Consider the following 19,615-nt stretch of genomic DNA (forward strand, 5'->3'; position numbering starts at 1 on the left):
AAACCTAACCCTCAACCCTAACCCTCAAACCTAACCCTAGCCCCACGACCTCAAACCTAAACCTAGCCCCACGACCCTAACCCTCAACCTCAAACCTAACCCTCAAACCTAACCCTCAACCTCAAACCTAACCCTCAACCTCAAACCTAACCCTCAACCTCAAACCTAACCCTCAACCTCAAACCTAACCCTCAACCTCAAACCTAGCCCTCAACCTCAAACCTAACCCTAGCCCTCAACCTCAAACCTAACCCTAGCCCTCAACCTCAAACCTAACCCTAGCCCTCAACCTCAAACCTAATCCTAGTCCTTCAAAATCAAACCTAACCCTAGCCCCTCAACCTCAAACCTAATCCAAGCCCCTCGACCCTTGCCCTCAAACCTAACCCTAACATGTGACTTTGGACACAAAGGCTCCTGCACTTCCTTGATGCAACTTTGATGCTACTCGAGTGCCAGAGAGTGTAAAGTCCCATAAAAGTTGCACTACATGAACAGATCAACAGCAACCTACATAGATGTGAACCTAGCCTTACCCTTTCTGCTGTAGCAGCTGGGAATATGTATACATTTGGCGAGCCAACTACAGGTTGTAGGAAAAAAAAATAGCAGATATTAGGTGCCGATATTCTGCACATATAAAGTTTTTCTATTTACGCTGTCCTTTAAAAAAAAAAAAAAACTTTTTTTATCACTTTTTTTGCGGTAACAAGGAATGTAAACATCACAGCACTTAAAAGCATTCAAAATGGCAAGTTTTGCTGTTTTGAATGCTGTCTTTTTTTTTTTTTTTTTTTAAATCTGGCGCCTTTAAGGCCTCGGTACCCGGAAGTGATGTCATGACTTTGCTTCCAGGTTTTTACATCGGAGACCCAATCAGAGCCGAATGCGGCTTTGTTCGGGTATTTGGCTAGCCGGCGGATGTGCCGGCTGGTTGTTCGGGTCTCCCGATGGGACAGGAGATCCGGGCGAGTCACGAAAGGCGGCGGGAGGACATCCCCTCCCACTCTGGCTGCTTGGCCACATCAGTTGTCATTACAAGAAAGCCGACCATCGGCTCTGACCACAGTACCGGGGTGATGCCTCTAGCTGCAGGCATGACTCCGGTACAACCACTTGAAGAAATATCGGTCATATCGGCAAGTTTGTGGCCGATACGCCAAAGTGAATATCGACCTCTGATTATTGGCCCCACTGGTCAATCCCTACCCCCAAGCACTTAACCCCCTCATTGGTGGTACATATGTACACAAATGTCAATTGTGCTGGAGTGACTAATGAAGGAAAGTGAATATTTGTAGGGCCACAGTTATTGTAAAGGCATTTTTTTTTTTTTTTAATATCAAACATGTTATACTTACTTGCTCTGTGCTATGGTTTTACACAGAGCAGCCCCAATCCTCTTCTTTTCAGGTCCCCTGCCAGCGCTCCTGGCCTTTCCCCCTTGCTGAATGCATTCGTGCAAGCTCACTCCTAATCCGGCTTGGGTATCCCTAAGACACAAAATTTCACCCCCCCCCCCCCCATCTCCTCGCATTGACTGACTAATTGACAGTAGCAGGAGTTAATGGCTCATGCTGCGTTGTCTGAGCCAACGAGGAGAGAGCGAGCCAAGAAAGCCTCTGCTCTCATGCACATAGCTGGATCGAGATCGGGCTCAGGTAAGTATTTGGGGGGGGGGCCTTGCAGAAGGTTTTTTTTAACATAGAAGGTGGTAGGGTAAAAAAATTCTTCTGCCTTTAGAACCACTTTGACTGTAAACTGAGGACCTATAGGGACTTTTAAACCATCAAGTATGAAAAAGTTTGAAAGTTTGAGTACTGAAACGTGCCCACGGGCTTGACATGTCGGGTATTTATTTACTCAGCTTTTTAAATTTTGCTTTTCTGTGACTAAATCAACGTGGTGTGCTTTTTACTGAAATTTTGCACTTGGAACTGTTACACTAAGGCTGGCCATACACTATACAATTTTCTTATTCAATTTCCTTTAGATTTACCTTAAACTATGTAGTGCAAGGGCCTGCTTGATTGCATACACATTGAAAGTGTTTAGGTTTGACCTCATATTATATGGTTTTGGTAAATCTAAAGGAAAGTTGAACAAGAAAATTGTATAGTGCATGGCCAGCCTAACATCATGGAAAATAAAAAAATTGGAATGACCAACATTATCTTCTACAGGGTCTCTGCTTGAATAAAAAAAAAAAAAAAAAAAAAAAAGTGTTTGATTGCTTTGGGGATTTGGAGTACTTTTTAGACCAAAAAAAAAAAAAAAATATATTATATACATATATATATATATATATATATATATATATATATATATATATATATATATATATATATATATATATATATATATATATATATATATATATATATATATATATATATACACATATATACACACACACACACACAGGTCCCTCTAAAAAAATTAGCATATTGTGATAAAGTTCATTATTTTCTGTAATGTACTGATAAATATTAGACTTTCATATATTTTAGATTCATTACACAAAACTGAAGTAGTGCAAGCCTTTCATTGTTTTAATATTGATGATTTTGGCATACAGCTCATGAAAAACCAAAATTCCTATCTCAAAAAATTAGCATATTTCATCCGACCAATAAAAGAAAAGTGTTTTTAATACAAAAAAAGTCAACCTTTAAATAATTATGTTCAGTTATGCACTCAATACTTGGTCGGGAATCCTTTTGCAGAAATGACTGCTTCAATGCGGCGTGGCAGGGAGGCAATCAGCTTGTGGCACTGCTGAGGTGTTATGGAGGCCCAGGATGCTTCGATAGCGGCCTTGAGCTCATCCAGAGTGTTGGGTCTTGTATCTCTCAACTTTCTCTTCACAACATCCCACAGATTCTCTATGGGGTTCAGGTCAGGAGAGTTGGCAGGCCAATTGAGCACAGTAATACCATGGTCAGTAAATCATTTACCAGTGGTTTTGGCACTGTGAGCAGGTGCCAGGTCGTGCTGAAAAATTAAATCTTCATCTCCATAAAGCTTTTCAGCAGATGGAAGCATGAAGTGCTCCAAAATCTCCTGATAGCTAGCTGCATTGACCCTGCCCTTGATAAAACACAGTGGACCAACACCAGCAGCTGACATGGCACCCCAGACCATCACTGACTGTGGGTACTTGACACTGGACTTCAGGCATTTTGGCATTTCCCTCTCCCCAGTCTTCCTCCAGACTCTGGCACCTTGATTTCCGAATGACATGCAAAATTTGCTTTCATCCGAAAAAAGTACTTTGGACCACTGAGCAACAGTCCAGTGCTGCTTCTCTGTAGCCCAGGTCAGGCGCTTCTGCCGCTGTTTCTGGTTCAAAAGTGACTTGATCTGAGGAATGCGGCACCTGTAGTCCATTTCCTGCACACGCCTGTACACGGTGGCTCTAGATGTTTCTACTCCAGACTCAGTCCACTGCTTCCGCAGGTCCCCCAAGGTCTGGAATCGGTCCTTCTCCACAATCTTACTTAGGGTCCGGTCACCTCTTCTCGTTGTGCAGCGTTTTCTGCCACACTTTTTCCCAATGAGGTGCCTTGATACAGCACTCTGGGAACAGCCTATTCCTTCAGAAATTTCTTTCTGTGTCTTACCCTCTTGCTTGAGGGTGTCAATGATGGCCTTCTGGACAGCAGTCAGGTCGGCAGTCTTACCCATGATTGCGGTTTTGAGTAATGAACCAGGCTGGGAGTTTTTGAAAGCCTCAGGAATCTTTTGCAGGTGTTTAGAGTTAATTAGTTGATTCAGATGATTAGGTTAATAGCTCGTTTAGAGAACCTTTTCATGATATGCTAATTTTTTGAGATAGGAATTTTGGGTTTTTCATGAGCTGTATGCCAAAATCATCAATATTAAAACAATAAAAGGCTTGCACTACTTCAGTTGTGTGTAATGAATCTAAAATATATGAAAGTCTAATGTTTATCAGTACATTACAGAAAATAATGAACTTTATCACAATATGCTCATTTTTTGAGAAGGACCAATATATATATATATATATATATATATATATAAATATATATATTTTTTTCATATCCTTATTTCTATCTGTTTGGCTAATTACATTAGCGCAATTCTATATTATCAATATTAAATAGGGCTCATATGATCAGCCAAACAGAAAAAGATGAAAAACCATTTATATTTTTTTGTTTCAATAATAGTAATAATTTCTCATAATAATACTATACAGATACAAATAAAGATGCGAGTGGCAGTTTAGGCTGCAAACACCCGAAAAACACCTGCCCAAACCCCCCTCGTTTCATGGAGGGGCTGCCTTCCATGAGACCGGTCCCAGGTTATGGGGAGGTTGGGGGTCGGGCTCAGGAGAGTATTAGGGGGGCTGATACACACAGAATACATTAGGATAAAAAATAAAAAAAAAAAAACACGTTAAAGCATTTCTTACCCCAACATTTAATATTTCGGTTATGTGGCTGCTGTACTTGTATGAGAAAGTATCCGTTCTCTTTGTATTGCTTCCTTTGTGTGAAATCCCTGGGGTTCTTACCAGTCCCTCTGCTTTCCTATTAAAAACTGACCACATTAGGCAGGAGAACACAGCATGGTCAGTTCTCTAGCTGCGCTGGGAACTCAGCCTGCTCTCCAATTATCAGACTTGTCCTGTCATGCCGCCTCACCAAAGCTTGTCACTGGGAAGCTTAGTGTGCTGCTGCTTCTCCTCCCCTCAGCTCTTATGCAGCTGAGAAAAGAGGGATTGTTATCACTTATATAAAGGAAAAAAAAAAAAAAAAAAAAAGGTATTTATAATGTTTTTTTTTTTACCCCCATATACACACACACACAAATGTTTTGCCTTTCATTTCTATTTTAAGACCCCGTTCACACTGGGGCGATCCGACTTGCCGGGGCGACCTCGGAGCAGCCGGCACGGACTTCATATCATTGAAGTCAATGCAGGTCGCTCCAGGTCGCCCCAAAGAAGCTCCGGACCCTTTTTCTAAGTCGGAGCCACTTGTGTCGCTCCTATTACAACGGGTCCACAGCTTCTCTATGCCAGGCGACCAGGTCGCCCCAGCGTGAACGGGGTCTAAACTGAATGGGTTGTTTTACAAGATGATCATTTACAAATCACTTTTTAAGTTGCAGCGTTTTCAAAATTAATCAATTCATGCCTTACTTTGGTCCAATTTTCATGCAACTTGAGGGCCATAGACTTCAATGTTAGCCCTCAAAAGTTGCATGAAAGTTGAACCTAATGCCCCGTACACACGTGCAGATTGTCAGCCGAAAAGATTCGGCCGACGACCGATCGGCCGATTGTAGGCTTGTTAGTATGATGCTTGCGACAGCGCACTTTCGGCCGAACAGAATCTGTCGTGCAAGCATTAAAATTTTTGTATGCCGACACCAGAACGGCCGATTGTTCGCCAGTCAGTACAGAATTCGGCCGACAGACAGCAGATTTGCAAGACTGGGCATGCTCAGAATAGAAAAAACACAGGGAAAGTTAACCATCACATGACATCACTTCTGCAGTCGGCTGTTGTTCGCCGACAAAAGTCTTTTGCACTTTTCAACAGACACGACAGCCCTCGGACAAAAGATGGCCGATCGTTCGGCCGACGATCGGTACGTGTGTACGAGGCATTGGGCTCCATGCACACTACCGCGACTTGTCAGCCTGACAAGTCGCAGTCGGTCGCGGTCCATTGACCGCTACAGGACCCGTTCTAATAGGAGTGACACAAGTAGCTCCCAATTAGAAAAAGGGTCCTGTACTACTTCGGGGCGACCTCGGAGCGCCTTGCATTGACTTCAGTTATATGAAGTCCGTGCAAGTCGCGGTGCACGGGACTTCACAGGTTGCCCCCGAAGTCGTGCCGCTTTAGTGTGAATGCGGTCTAAATGTTATACAATGTAACAGTTGTGCATTATCACTGGTAGTTATATCCAAGTTGCACTACAAATAGTCGAGACAAGATATATTATACAAGCATAGCCCACCGTTATCACCGCTAAAAATCCGACCCAGAGACATAAAATCCGACCCAGAGACATAAAATCCGACCCAGAGACATAAAATCCGACCCAGAGACATAAAATCCGACCCAGAGACATGTCCATGCACAGCCCTGGCCAAAGGTTTTGAGAATAACACAAATAATAGTTTTCACAAAGTCTGCTAGATGAATTGTAGTAATCAAGTCCATCTTTGCCATGAAATTGAACCTAATCCCATAAAAAAAACATTTCCACCTAATTTATGAAGGCGGCTTCAGGGCGCCCAAGAAAGTCCAGCAAGCGCCCGGACCGCCTCCTACAGTTGATTGAGCTGCGGGATCGGGGCACAACCAGTGCAGAGCTTGCTCAGGAATGGCAGCAGGAAGGTGTGAGTACATCTGTACAAACAGTGAGGAGAAGACTTTTAGCCCCCGTTCACACTGGGGCGACCTGTGAGGCGACCTGGTCGCCTCACAGGTCGCCTCCCATAGGGAAGCTGCGGACCCGTTCTGATAGGAGCGACACAAGTCGCTCCGACTCAGAAAAAGGGTCCAGAGCTTCTTTGGGGCGACCAGGAGGCGACCGCCATAGACTTCAATGTTATGAAGTCCGTGGCGGCCGCTCCGAGGTCGCGGCGCGCTGCTCGCACCGCGACCTCGGAGGTCGTGGTGCAAAGTAGCGTCGCCCCAGTGTGAATGGGGGCTTAGAGGATGGCCTGGTGTCAAGAAGAGCAGCAAAGAAGCCACTTTTCTCCAGGAAAAACATCAGGAAAAGACTGATATTCTGCAAAAGTTACAGGGATTGGACTACTGAGGACTGGGATAAAGTCATTTTCTCTGATGAATCCCCTTTCCGATTGTTTGGGGCATCCGGAAAAAACCTTGTCTGGAGAAGAAAAGATGAGCGCTGCCATCAGTTCTGTACCATGCCAACAGTAAAGCATCCCGAGACCATTCATGTGTGGGGTTGCTCCTCAGCCAAGGGAGTGGGCTCACTCACAATGTTGCCTAAGAGCCATGAATAAAGAATGGTACAAAAACATCCTCCGAGAGCAACTTCTCCCATCCATCCAAGAACAGTTTGGGGAGGAACTATGCCTTTTCCAGCATGATGAAGCACCTTGTCATAAGGCAAAAGTGATAACTAAGTAGCTTGGAGAACAAAACATCGAAATTTTGGGTCCATGGCCAGGAAACTCCCCAGACTTTAATCCCACTGAGAACTTGGGGTCACTCGTCAAGAGGCGGTGAACAAAAAAAGTCCCACAAATTCTAACAAACTCCAAGCATTGATTACGGAAGAATGGGCTGCTATCAGTCAGGATGTGGCCCAGAAGTTGATTGACAGCATGCCAGGACGAAGTGCAGAGGTCTTGAAAAAGAAGGGTCAACGCTGCAAATATTGACTCTTTGCATAAACTTAAAGTGATTGTAAAGTCTCTTTTTTTAAAAAAAAAAAAATAACAAACCTGTAAGAGCCCATTCACACTACCGAGACTGGTCAGCCTGACATGTCGCGGTCCATGCAGTGCTACAGGAACCGTTCTAATAGGAGCGACACAAGTCGCTCCAACTTAGAGAATAGTTCCTGTACTACTTCGGGGCGACCTCGGAGCGACTTGCATTGACATTCATTATATGAAGTCCGTGCAAGTCGCAACGAAGTCACGGTGCATGCGACTTCACAGGTCGCCCCCGAAGTCGTGCTGCGGTAGTGTGAACCGGCACTTATACTTACCTACTCTATGCAGTTGGTTTTGCACAGAGCAGCCAGGATCCTCCTCCTCTCCGGTCCCTCCCTCCTGCTGAGCGCCCCCACAGCAAGCACATTGCTATGGGCAGGGCTCGACAATCCCCGGGCGCCAGGTCGCATTTGCGACTAGAATTAGCGACCTGGCGCCTGGGGGTGCCCTGCAGAAGGTGTCCTGTCATTTTTGCCCGGACTTCCGCGCACGGAGTGCACGGATTTCCGGGCCGTCTGAAAATTGAGGCCCCAGCTTTTCGGCCTACTTGAGATGACAGGCTTCCAATGGGGAACTGGCGCCCTCTTGTGGAGGCCGGGAGTAATGACTGTTGTAATGATTGTTTCCACTGCCTTTTTGTTCTCAATTCATTCATTAATATCTCCCTGTCCAGTTAGTTACCTTTGACAGGGAGTGTGGTTATTATTATTTAATTTATTTTTTAAATGTAAAAAAAAAAAAAAAATATTTTTTAATTTTTTTTTTAATTATTAAAAAAATAAAAAAATTCTTTTTTTTTTCCAATTATTAAAAAAAAAAATATATATAAATATATATCTATATCCTTTTTTTTTTTTCCCTCATCGCCATGCCACAGCCGAAGGCCCCTTTCACACGGGCTGTCTGATCAGGTCCGCCTGTCAGTTTTTCAGGCGGACCTGATCGGACCCTTCATTCTCCTCTATGGAGCAGTAATCTGCCGCCATCTGATCCTGTCCACCAAAAGCAGACGGATGGTGGTTCTATTTTCTATCCATCCCGTGGATCAGATCAGATGGCATCGGATGGAAAGAGACAGACAGTCTGTTTTCATCCAATTGTGCTATAGAGGAGAGTGGGGTTCTAGTCGTATTTATGTGTAAATTTAGTATCCGTTTTATTAAATAAAGCTTGGTTGTTAGTTTAAAAAAAAAAAAAAACTGGCTCCTAACTTTTTTAGCTGGCTCCTAGATTTCAGGAAAATTTGTCAAGCCCTGGCTATGGGGGCACCCGAGTCAAGTCACAGCTCCCAGTGTCCATTCAGACCCGCGATCCCAGCCCTGCCTCTCTCTCCTGATTGGCTGGCTGAATTTGATTGACAACAACAGGAGCCAATCGCGCTGTGCTGCTGTCTCAGCCAATAAGGAGGAGTCCCAGGCAGCTGAAAAACTTCGGTAACACCGCTGGATAACGATGGGGCTCAGGTAAGTATTAGGGGGGCTGCTGTACACAGAAGACTTTTTATCTTAATGAATAGAGTCCATAAAGATAAAAAAAAAAAAACTTCTGCCTTTACAATCCCTTTAATATAATTATCAATAAAAGCCTTTGACACTTGATGCAATGCCTGTAATTATACTTCTGTATACCATAGTAACATCTGACACAAAGATCTAAAAACACTGAAGCAGCAGACTTTGTGAAAATTTATATTTGTGTCATTCTCAAAACTTTTGGCCTTGGCTGTAGTCATTAGTGCAGTGCATACAGACAGGAAGTGGTCATTAGTGCAGTGCATACAGACAGACAGACAGGAAGTGGTCATTAGTGCAGTGCATACAGACAGACAGGAAGTGGTCATTAGTGCAGTGCATACAGACAGACAGACAGGAAGTGGTCATTAGTGCAGTGCATACAGACAGGAAGTGGTCATTAGTGCAGTGCATACATACAGACAGGACGTGGTCATTAGTGCAGTGCATACAGACAGGAAGTGGTCATTAGTGCAGTGCATACAGACAGGAAGTGGTCATTAGTGCAGTGCATACATACAGACAGGAAGTGGTCATTAGTGCAGTGCATACATACAGACAGGAAGTGGTCATTAGTGCAGTGCATACATACAGACAGACAGGAAGTGGTCATTAGTGCAGTGCATATAGACAGGAAGTGGTCATTAGTGCAGTGCATATAGACAGGAAGTGGTCATTAGTGCAGTGCATATAGACAGGAAGTGGTCTTTAGTGCAGTGCATATAGACAGGAAGTGGTCTTTAGTGCAGTGCATATAGACAGGAAGTGGTCTTTAGTGCAGTGCATATAGACAGGAAGTAGTATTTTGTGCAGTGCATATAGACAGGAAGTGATCATTTGTGCAGTGCATAGACAGGAAGTAGTATTTAGTGCAGTGCATATAGACAGGAAGTGGTCTTTAGTGCAGTGCATATAGACAGGAAGTAGTCATTAGTGCAGTGTATATAGACAGGAAGTAATGAAATGTAGAAAATCCGCGTTTAGGATAATTTTAGATTTCTAATATTTGATATTGGCTGCAGCCTACCTTTATACTATATTCCCTAGAAATATAGTGAGATTGAAGGAAAAAAGGAAGGTGTATGGCGCTGTCAAAATGTGCTGATGGTTCCGTATGTTCAACAAGGATGCTAAATGTATATACGTTATCAATCACCACTATAGATAATAAATTAATAAAGTGTCAAGTGCATCATGTGCGTGTCACAAATAGATATGTGCAATAGTAAAGGGGATCCAACTCTGTGAAGAATAAATATTTGTGCTAAAACCGTGAAGAAAAAATGTATACAAAATAGGTGTAAATTGGTATATATGAATTGATAAGAAGAGATAAATAAAGTGTATGAAATGTAAAAAAATATGAATATATAAAAACAGTTGGATCCACTTAAATAAGCTGTGAATATCTACAACCTTATAATTATACATACTATTTGGATAGTGAGGGCTGAGGAGTTTGGAGCTGAAGACATTTGAGGGAAAAAGTGCAACTCTTAAAGAGAGACAAATGTAATTTATCAGCTTCCCTCCTTTCTATTATTCTCACTGTCTGGTATTGCAGGCAGGATCTGGACCCTAATACCAAGGAGCCTGGTTTGCAAGATTCGGGCAGATATTTGGATCACCTAATCACTTTGACGGCCAGTGGAGGAGACCCAGGATTATAGATCCAAGGCCTAATACCCCTGCATGGGTACATAGCTCTGGTGAGTGCGGTCCAAGGGGTGCGGGGAGCACTGAATGGTCACCAAATACCTGAGCACCTCCAAATATTCATCATTAGAGCACCTGCACTCAAGTCACCTTTGCCCCTTAATTTAGGAAAAGTTTTTTTTACCATTGTGAGACTATCCTCCTTTTTAGGCTTTTTAGTTATTACGGACTTATTTATATTTGGACTATTGCTGCCATAATATTTACATATTTATGCCATACCTGATGCTTTGTACTGTATAATTATAAGGTTGTAGATATTCACAGCTTATTTAAGTGGATCCAACTGTTTTTATATATTCATATTTTTTTACATTTCATACACTTTATTTATCTCTTCTTATCAATTCATATATACCAATTTACACCTATTTTGTATACATTTTTTCTTCACGGTTTTAGCACAAATATTTATTCTTCACAGAGTTGGATCCCCTTTACTATTGCACATATCTATTTGTGACACGCACATGATGCACTTGACACTTTATTAATTTATTATTTATAGTGGTGATTGATAACGTATATACATTTAGCATCCTTGTTGAACATACGGAACCATCAGCACATTTTGACAGCGCCATACACCTTCCTTTTTTCCTTCATAGACAGGAAGTAGTCATTAGTGCAGTGCATATAGACAGGAAGTGGTCATTAGTGCAGTGCATATAGACAGGAAGTGGTCATTAGTGCAGTGCATATAGACAGGAAGTGGTCATTAGTGCAGTGCATATAGACAGGAAGTGTCTGCAGGAGATCAGCAGCAATGAGATAGAAAAATGGATGAAATAAATAAAAAAGGCAGAAACACTTTATTTTATTTTTTACTTTAGCATACTTAGTGTTACTAAACCCACACCAGTAAAATCAGTCTGTATATGCAGTAAGGTAGTGATCGACTGATATCATTTTTTTTAAAGCCAATACTGATATTTTGGTAATTGAATATTGGTATTGGCCGATATTTTTGTACATTTAAAACATTTTTTAAAATGTGGAGGGATCTGGAGGTCTAAAAGACCCCAAACCCCTCCTCTGCACTTAAAAGCATTCAAAACGCCAAGTTTGGCTGTTTTGAACGCTGTCATTTTTTTTAATTTGGCGCCAAGTACCCGGAAGTGAGGTCATGATATCACTTCTGGGTTTTTACATGGAGACCCGATCAGAGCCGAATGCGGCTTGGATCGGGTCTTCGGCGGCCATGCAGGTAGGATGCCCGGTGGGAAGGGAGACCCGGGCAAGCCGCAGAAGGCGGTGGGAAGGGGGGGGGGGGATTCGTCCCCTCCCGCTCCTTGTAATGACAGTCGAGTGGCTTCTCAGCCGCATCAGTTGTCATTACAAGACAGCCGACCATCGGCTATTGACTCCGGTACCGGGGTGATACCTCTAGCTGCAGGCATCACTCCGGTACAAGCACTTTCTGAAATATTGGTAACCTCAGGAGCCGATTCCGATATATATCGGGGAAAGTGCATATCGGCCCTCCGATATCGGCATTACCGATAATTGGTCGATCCCTACAGTAAAGCATACATGTTATACTCACTGTGGAACCCAAGGGGTTAACCCTCCGCATTTTGTATAAAGGCTGTTTGATCCTGTCTTCTCTGATCCTCCCCTTCTTTCACGGTCTCTAAAAAATCTGATATTTACAGAGATAGGGGACAGGCTGCACATGCTCAGTTTGGCTGTATTGCTAGAGAGTTTCATTTTTTCTTGGGAGTGTGCATGTGATCAGCACAGGACCAATCAGCACTGTCCAGACAGAAGGTCACTCGTCCTGCAGCCTCATAGGACAATCAGGGGAGAATGAAAACTCCTCCTACAGGCTTTAAACAGACACGGATGGAAGTCACAAGACCGCTATATACTGCTGATGAGAAAAGGTATTTAGCAGTTTATATTTACTAAAATAATTACATTTCCATGTTCTGTGTACTGCGGGAGAGCAGATATAGTGACTGCAGGCTCCTGGGGAGAGCAGATATAGTGACTGCAGGCTCCTGGGGAGAGCAGATATAGTGACTGCAGGCTCCTGGGGAGAGCAGATATAGTGACTGCAGGCTCCTGGGGAGAGCAGATATAGTGACTGCAGGCTCCTGGGGAGAGCAGATATAGTGACTGCAGGCTCCTGGGGAGAGCAGATATAGTGACTGCAGGCTCCTGGGGAGAGCAGATATAGTGACTGCAGGCTCCTGGGGAGAGCAGATATAGTGACTGCAGGCTCCTGGGGAGAGCAGATATAGTGACTGCAGGCTCCTGGGGAGAGCAGATATAGTGACTGCAGGCTCCTGGGGAGAGCAGATATAGTGACTGCAGGCTCCTGGGGAGAGCAGATATAGTGACTGCAGGCTCCTGGGGAGAGCAGATATAGTGACTGCAGGCTCCTGGGGAGATCAGATATAGTGACTGCAGGCTCCTGGGGAGATCAGATATAGTGACTGCAGGATCCTGGGGAGACCAGATATAGTGACTGCAGGATCCTGGGGAGACCAGATATAGTGACTGCAGGATCCTGGGGAGACCAGATATAGTGACTGCAGGATCCTGGGGAGACCAGATATAGTGACTGCAGGATCCTGGGGAGACCAGATATAGTGACTGCAGGATCCTGGGGAGACCAGATATAGTGACTGCAGGATCCTGGGGATACCAGATATAGTGACTCCAGGCTCCTGGGGAGACCAGATATAGTGACTGCAGGCTCCTGGGGAGATCAGATATAGTGACTGCAGGCTCCTGGGGAGACCGGATATAGTGACTGCAGGCTCCTGGGGAGACCGGATATAGTGACTGCAGGCTCCTGGGGAGACCGGATATAGTGACTGCAGGCTCCTGGGGAGACCGGATATAGTGACTGCAGGATCCTGGGGAGACCGGATATAGTGACTGCAGGCTCCTGGGGAGAGCGGATATAGTGACTGCAGGCTCCTGGGGAGAGCAGATATAGTGACTGCAGGCTCCTGGGGAGACCAGATATAGTGACTGCAGGCTCCTGGGGAGATCAGATATAGTGACTGCAGGCTCCTGGGGAGATCAGATATAGTGACTGCAGGCTCCTGGGGAGACCAGATATAGTGACTGCAGGCTCCTGGGGAGATCAGATATAGTGACTGCAGGCTCCTGGGGAGACCAGATATAGTGACTGCAGGATCCTGGGGAGACCAGATATAGTGACTGCAGGATCCTGGGGAGACCAGATATAGTGACTGCAGGATCCTGGGGAGACCAGATATAGTGACTGCAGGATCCTGGGGAGACCAGATATAGTGACTGCAGGCTCCTGGGGAGACCGGATATAGTGACTGCAGGCTCCTGGGGAGACCAGATATAGTGACTGCAGGATCCTGGGGAGACCAGATATAGTGACTGCAGGCTCCTGGGTTTAGTAACACTTTAAAGTTATTTTATGTTTTATTTATTCCAGGTATTTACTGTATATAGCCATGACATACTGTACATCACATCAGTCCCTCAAGAAGCTTACAATCTAAGGTCCCTATCCCACATGTATACACATACACCAGGGATCCTCAAACTACGGCCTACAGGAACTACACATCCCATGAGGCATTGGAAAACTCTGACATTCACAGACATGACTAGGCATGATGGGAATTGTAGTTCCTGAACAACTGGAGGGCCCCTGCCTGACACCATACTAGGACCCACTTAGTTAGGAAACAATTAATGCTGGAAAGGAAAAATCCTCCCTTGCAGTGGTGCTGCCTCAGCACTGCAAGGGTTAAATGTTCACCTATGTCTAGAGGACTTACCCGATCCTCTGTTCCGGCAGGCTGTAATGGTGGCCACACACGCTTCAATAAATTATTTTCTGATTGATCTCCCACAACCGGAAAAATCAATCTTTAGATAAAAACCCTTTCAACTTCTATGAGACACAGGAGAGCGGATTTTAATTGACAGCTGGAAGATCTGATAGTAGGTGATCAATCACTTCTCTTACTTCCACCCGGTAATCTCATAATCTGATTGACTGATCAGATGCATCACCAAAGTAACTGCTGATCGATCCAAACCGATCAATACATTTCCACTCTGGCCGATGGACTCTGATCTATACCGATAGGAATGGAAGTTACGGCTTTAGGATTGTTTTCTGATTGGCTCACACATGGATTGAAGCGTGTATGGCCGCCGTTAGGCCGATGACAACCGGCAGATTTATTTTATTGGCAGAGATTTCCGGCTGCTACAAATCATTAATGGCGGCAATCAGCGGTGATTTGTAGGGAAGACGACGGATCGCTCCACACTTACAGACAATCATCACCAGAGATTTTACTGCTGAAGAATCTCAATCATTGATAAACAGATCCCTCCATAGTGACCCCATAGAGGAGGTCCCCACACTACGGCCCGGGGGCCACATCCGGCCCACTACAGGATTTTATATGACCCGCAGACAGGTCACCTAAAGTCTCTGCTTCCACCTGATGTAAAGGGGGGACTTTGATGGGGACCACGGACTTGTGGAGGGGTTCTGATAGGGAGGGGGGGGGGCTCCAATGGGGACTTCTGATGTAAGAGGGGGGGGGGGGAAGAGCCCGATGGGGACCTCTGACGTAAGGGGGGGGCTAAAATGGGGACCTCTGACGTAAAGGAAAGGGGGGTGTTCTGATGGGGACCTTTGATGTAAAGGGGGGGGGCTTCCATGGGGACCTCAGACAAAAAGGGGGGGCTTCAATGGGGACCTCAGACAAAAAGGGGGGGCTTCAATGGGGACCTCAGACAAAAAGGGGGGGCTTCAATGGGGACCTCAGACAAAAAGGGGGGGCTTCAATGGGGACCTCAGACAAAAAGGGGGGGCTTCAATGGGGACCTCAGACAAAAAGGGGGGCTTCAATGGGGACCTCAGACAAAAGGGGGGGCTTCAATCGGGACCTCAGACAAAAAAGGGGGGCTTCAATGGGGACCTCAGACAAAAAAGGGGGGCTTCAATGGGGACCTCAGACAAAAAGGGGGGGCTTCAATGGGGACCTCAGGCAAAAAGGGGGGCTTCAATGGGGACCTCAGGCAAAAAGGGGGGGCTTCAATGGGGACCTCAGGCAAAAAGGGGGGCTTCAATGGGGACCTCCACAAAAAGGGGGGGCTTCAATGGGGACCTCAGACGTAAGGGGGGGGGGAACTTCAATGGGGACCTCAGACGTAAAGGGGGGGGGGGGAACTTCAATGGGGACCTCAGACGTAAGGGGGGGGGGGGGAACTTCAAGGGGGACCTCAGATGTAAGGGGGGGGGGGAACTTCAAGGGGGACCTCAGATGTAAGGGGGGGGAACTTCAATGGGGACCTCAGACGTAAGGGGGGGGGGGGGAACTTCAATGGGGACCTCAGACGTAAGGGGGGGGGGGGGGAACTTCAATGGGGACCTCAGACGTAAGGGGGGGGGGAACTTCAATGGGGACCTCAGACAGAAGGGGGGGAACTTCAATGGGGACCTCAGACGTAACGCGGGGGGGGGAACTTCAATGGGGACCTCAGACGTAACGGGGGGGGGGGGGAACTTCAATGGGGACCTCAGACGTAACGGGAGGGAACTTCAATGGGGACCTCAGATGTAACGGGAGGGGGGGGACTTCAATGGGGACCTCAGACGTAAGGGGGGGGACTTCAAAGGGGACCTCAGACGTAAGGGGGGGGACTTCAAAGGGGACCTCAGACGTAAGGGGGGGGACTTCAAAGGGGACCTCAGGCAAAAAGGGGGGCTTCAATGGGGACCTCAGACAAAAAGGGGGGGCTTCAATGGGGACCTCCACAAAAAGGGGGGGCTTCAATGGGGACCTCAGACGTAAGGGGGGGGGGGGAACTTCAATGGGGACCTCAGACGTAAAGGGGGGGGGGGGAAACTTCAATGGGGACCTCAGACGTAAGGGGGGGGGGGACTTCAAGGGGGACCTCAGATGTAAGGGGGGGGGGGGAACTTCAAGGGGGACCTCAGATGTAAGGGGGGGGGGGGGGAACTTCAATGGGGACCTCAGACGTAAGGGGGGGGGGGAACTTCAATGGGGACCTCAGACGTAAGGGGGGGGGAACTTCAATGGGGACCTCAGACAGAAGGGGGGGAACTTCAATGGGGACCTCAGACGTAACGCGGGGGGGGGGGGGAACTTCAATGGGGACCTCAGACGTAACGGGGGGGGGGGGGGGACTTCAATGGGGACCTCAGACGTAACGGGAGGGAACTTCAATGGGGACCTCAGATGTAACGGGAGGGGGGGACTTCAATGGGGACCTCAGACGTAAGGGGGGGGGACTTCAAAGGGGACCTCAGACGTAAGGGGGGGGACTTCAAAGGGGACCTCAGACGTAAGGGGGGGGACTTCAAAGGGGACCTCAGACGTAAGGGGGGGGACTTCAAAGGGGACCTCAGACGTAAGGGGGGGGACTTCAAAGGGGACCTCAGACGTAAGGGGGGGGGGACTTCAAAGGGGACCTCAGACGTAAGGGGGGGGGACTTCAAAGGGGACCTCAGACGTAAGGGGGGGGGGGACTTCAAAGGGGACCTCAGACGTAAGGGGGGGGACTTCAAAGGGGACCTCAGACGTAAGGGGGGGGACTTCAAAGGGGACCTCAGACGTAAGGGGGGGGGGACTTCAAAGGGGACCTCAGACGTAAGGGGGGGGGACTTCAAAGGGGACCTCAGACGTAAGGGGGGGGGGACTTCAAAGGGGACCTCAGACGTAAGGGGGGGGACTTCAAAGGGGACCTCAGACGTAAGGGGGGGGGACTTCAAAGGGGACCTCAGACGTAAGGGGGGGGGGGACTTCAATGGGGACCTCAGACGTAAGGGGGGGGGGGACTTCAATGGGGACCTCAGACGTAAGGGGGGGGGGGACTTCAATGGGGACCTCAGACGTAAGGGGGGGGGGGACTTCAATGGGGACCTCAGACGTAAGGGGGGGGGGACTTCAATGGGGACCTCAGACGTAAGGGGGGGACTTCAATGGGGACCTCAGACGTAAGGGGGGGACTTCAATGGGGACCTCAGACGTAAGGGGGGGACTTCAATGGGGACCTCAGACGTAAGGGGGGGGACTTCAATGGGGACCTCAGACGTAAGGGGGGGGGACTTCAATGGGGACCTCAGACGTAAGGGGGGGGGACTTCAATGGGGACCTCAGACGTAACGGGGGGGGGGGGACTTCAATGGGGACCTCAGACGTAACGGGGGGGGGGGGGAACTTCAATGGGGACCTCAGACGTAAGGGGGGGGGGAACTTCAATGGGGACCTCAGACGTAAGGGGGGGGGGGTGGGGCTTTGTTGTAAAGGAAAGGGGGGTGTTCTGATGGGGACCTCGTAGGGGAAGACTCCTTTGGTGTCACCATCAGGGTACCGGTCAATGCAGCCAATGTGTCTACAGACAGTAAGTGGCTGCAAAGAGGCTGCAGGAGATCCCCAATGACTCCATGATCATTGGTGAGTGGATCGGGCGAGGACTGGACGGTAATCGTATTGGACGATGAGTGGATCGTACGAGGATCGGATTGGATGGTGAGTGGATTGGCAGCGAGCGGAACGGACGGGGATTGGATGGTGATCAGAGTGGACGGTGAGTGGACAGTATGGTGATTGGAGGGTGAGCGGATGCGGATTGGACAGGGATCGGATTGGACGGGGAGCAGATTGGATTGGTGAGTGGATGGGGATAGGATTGAATGGTGAGCGGATTGGTGAGTGGATGGGGAATCAGATTGGACAGTGAGTGGATTGGACGGGGATCGAATTGGACAGTGAGTGGATAGTATGGTGATTGGATTGGACGGTGAGTGGATAGTATGGTGATTGGATTGGACGGTGAGTGGATAGTATGGTGATTGGACAGTGAGTGGATGGGGATCGGATTGCACAGTGATTGGATGATTTAGGGAAGTAAATGTCACTGAGATCTCTAAAGTAAAAGTCCCTCCATCATCCTAGAACTGTCCATGTAAGGATCCTCAGTCCCCCCCTCCTGACAATGCCAGCACTCCCCTCTCCGTGTCCCCTCTTTGCACATACAGGTACGGGGACACCCCCTTGTGTTGTCACCCCCGTGTCCCCGCTCACCTCCTCAGTGTCTCCCCCGTCCTCCTCCTCCGGGCTCATCACCTACAATGAGAGCGGACCACAAAACAAACTAGTTCCCACAGCGGGCAGAGAAGACTGGCACCGCCGGGCAGCCAATGACCGAGCAGCAGGAAGGGGAGAGGGGAGTGGCGCCTGCCGGAGCATCCAATGAGAGTCGGTGGGCGGGTCGGAGTGGGACAGGCAGAGGCTCACCGTGGGAGGTGGCGGGGCTCTCCTCGGTCTCAGGACACAACACAGGGGAGGGGGGAGGAGCGGAGGATTCTGGGAAATGTGTCATCCCAACTCAGCTGGAAGTTTGTTGAGGAGCGCTGTTTGGTCACTTTGTATCACACAGAAACATTGTTACAGTGATAGAGATACATGATCATAGAATATTAGAAGGGGAGATCTCCATCATACTGGGACAGAAATAGAGATCATTAACCAGTTCACTGCCACACCCATTTTTCAGGTTTTTGCACACATGTTAAAATTAACCTTTTAGGCTTAAATATTAGTTCACCCCCCCTCCTTTCCCCCTTTCCCTGTATATATTTTTGGAAAGCACAGATCTTGGAGAATAAAATGGTGGCAGATGTTATTTTTTACAAGAAAAAATGGTTCCCCTAAATGGGACTTTTGAGGCACGTAGATAATGGAATTATATTGGTATGAGAAAATATTAAATTTTATTAAATATAGAAATCAAACGAAGGATTAAAATAACATGTGCAGACATAAGATAAGCAGCAAGACAAAACTCATATCGCTAAGATTGATAACCCGACATGTTTCGAAGCCAAGAAAATGCTTGCTCCTTCTTCAGGGGTTGTTTTCAAAGTGGTACTCTGATAATA

At 47.1% G+C, this 19,615-nt stretch overlaps 1 protein-coding gene across 1 annotated transcript in view; it reads right to left on the minus strand.

Moving 5' to 3' along the window:
- Positions 1–18,761, minus strand: part of KLHL25 (kelch like family member 25) — a 112,662-nt gene extending 93,901 nt beyond the window's left edge. The window contains exon 1 of the mRNA XM_082257036.1: positions 18,741–18,761. The gene's annotated coding sequence lies outside the window, so the exon portion shown is untranslated. The remainder of the gene's footprint in view (positions 1–18,740) is intronic.
- Positions 18,762–19,615: the final 854 nt, after the last annotated feature.

This window comes from Pelophylax lessonae (assembly GCF_965119305.1).
Source record: "Pelophylax lessonae genome assembly, chromosome: 4".
Taxonomy (NCBI): domain Eukaryota; kingdom Metazoa; phylum Chordata; class Amphibia; order Anura; family Ranidae; genus Pelophylax; species Pelophylax lessonae.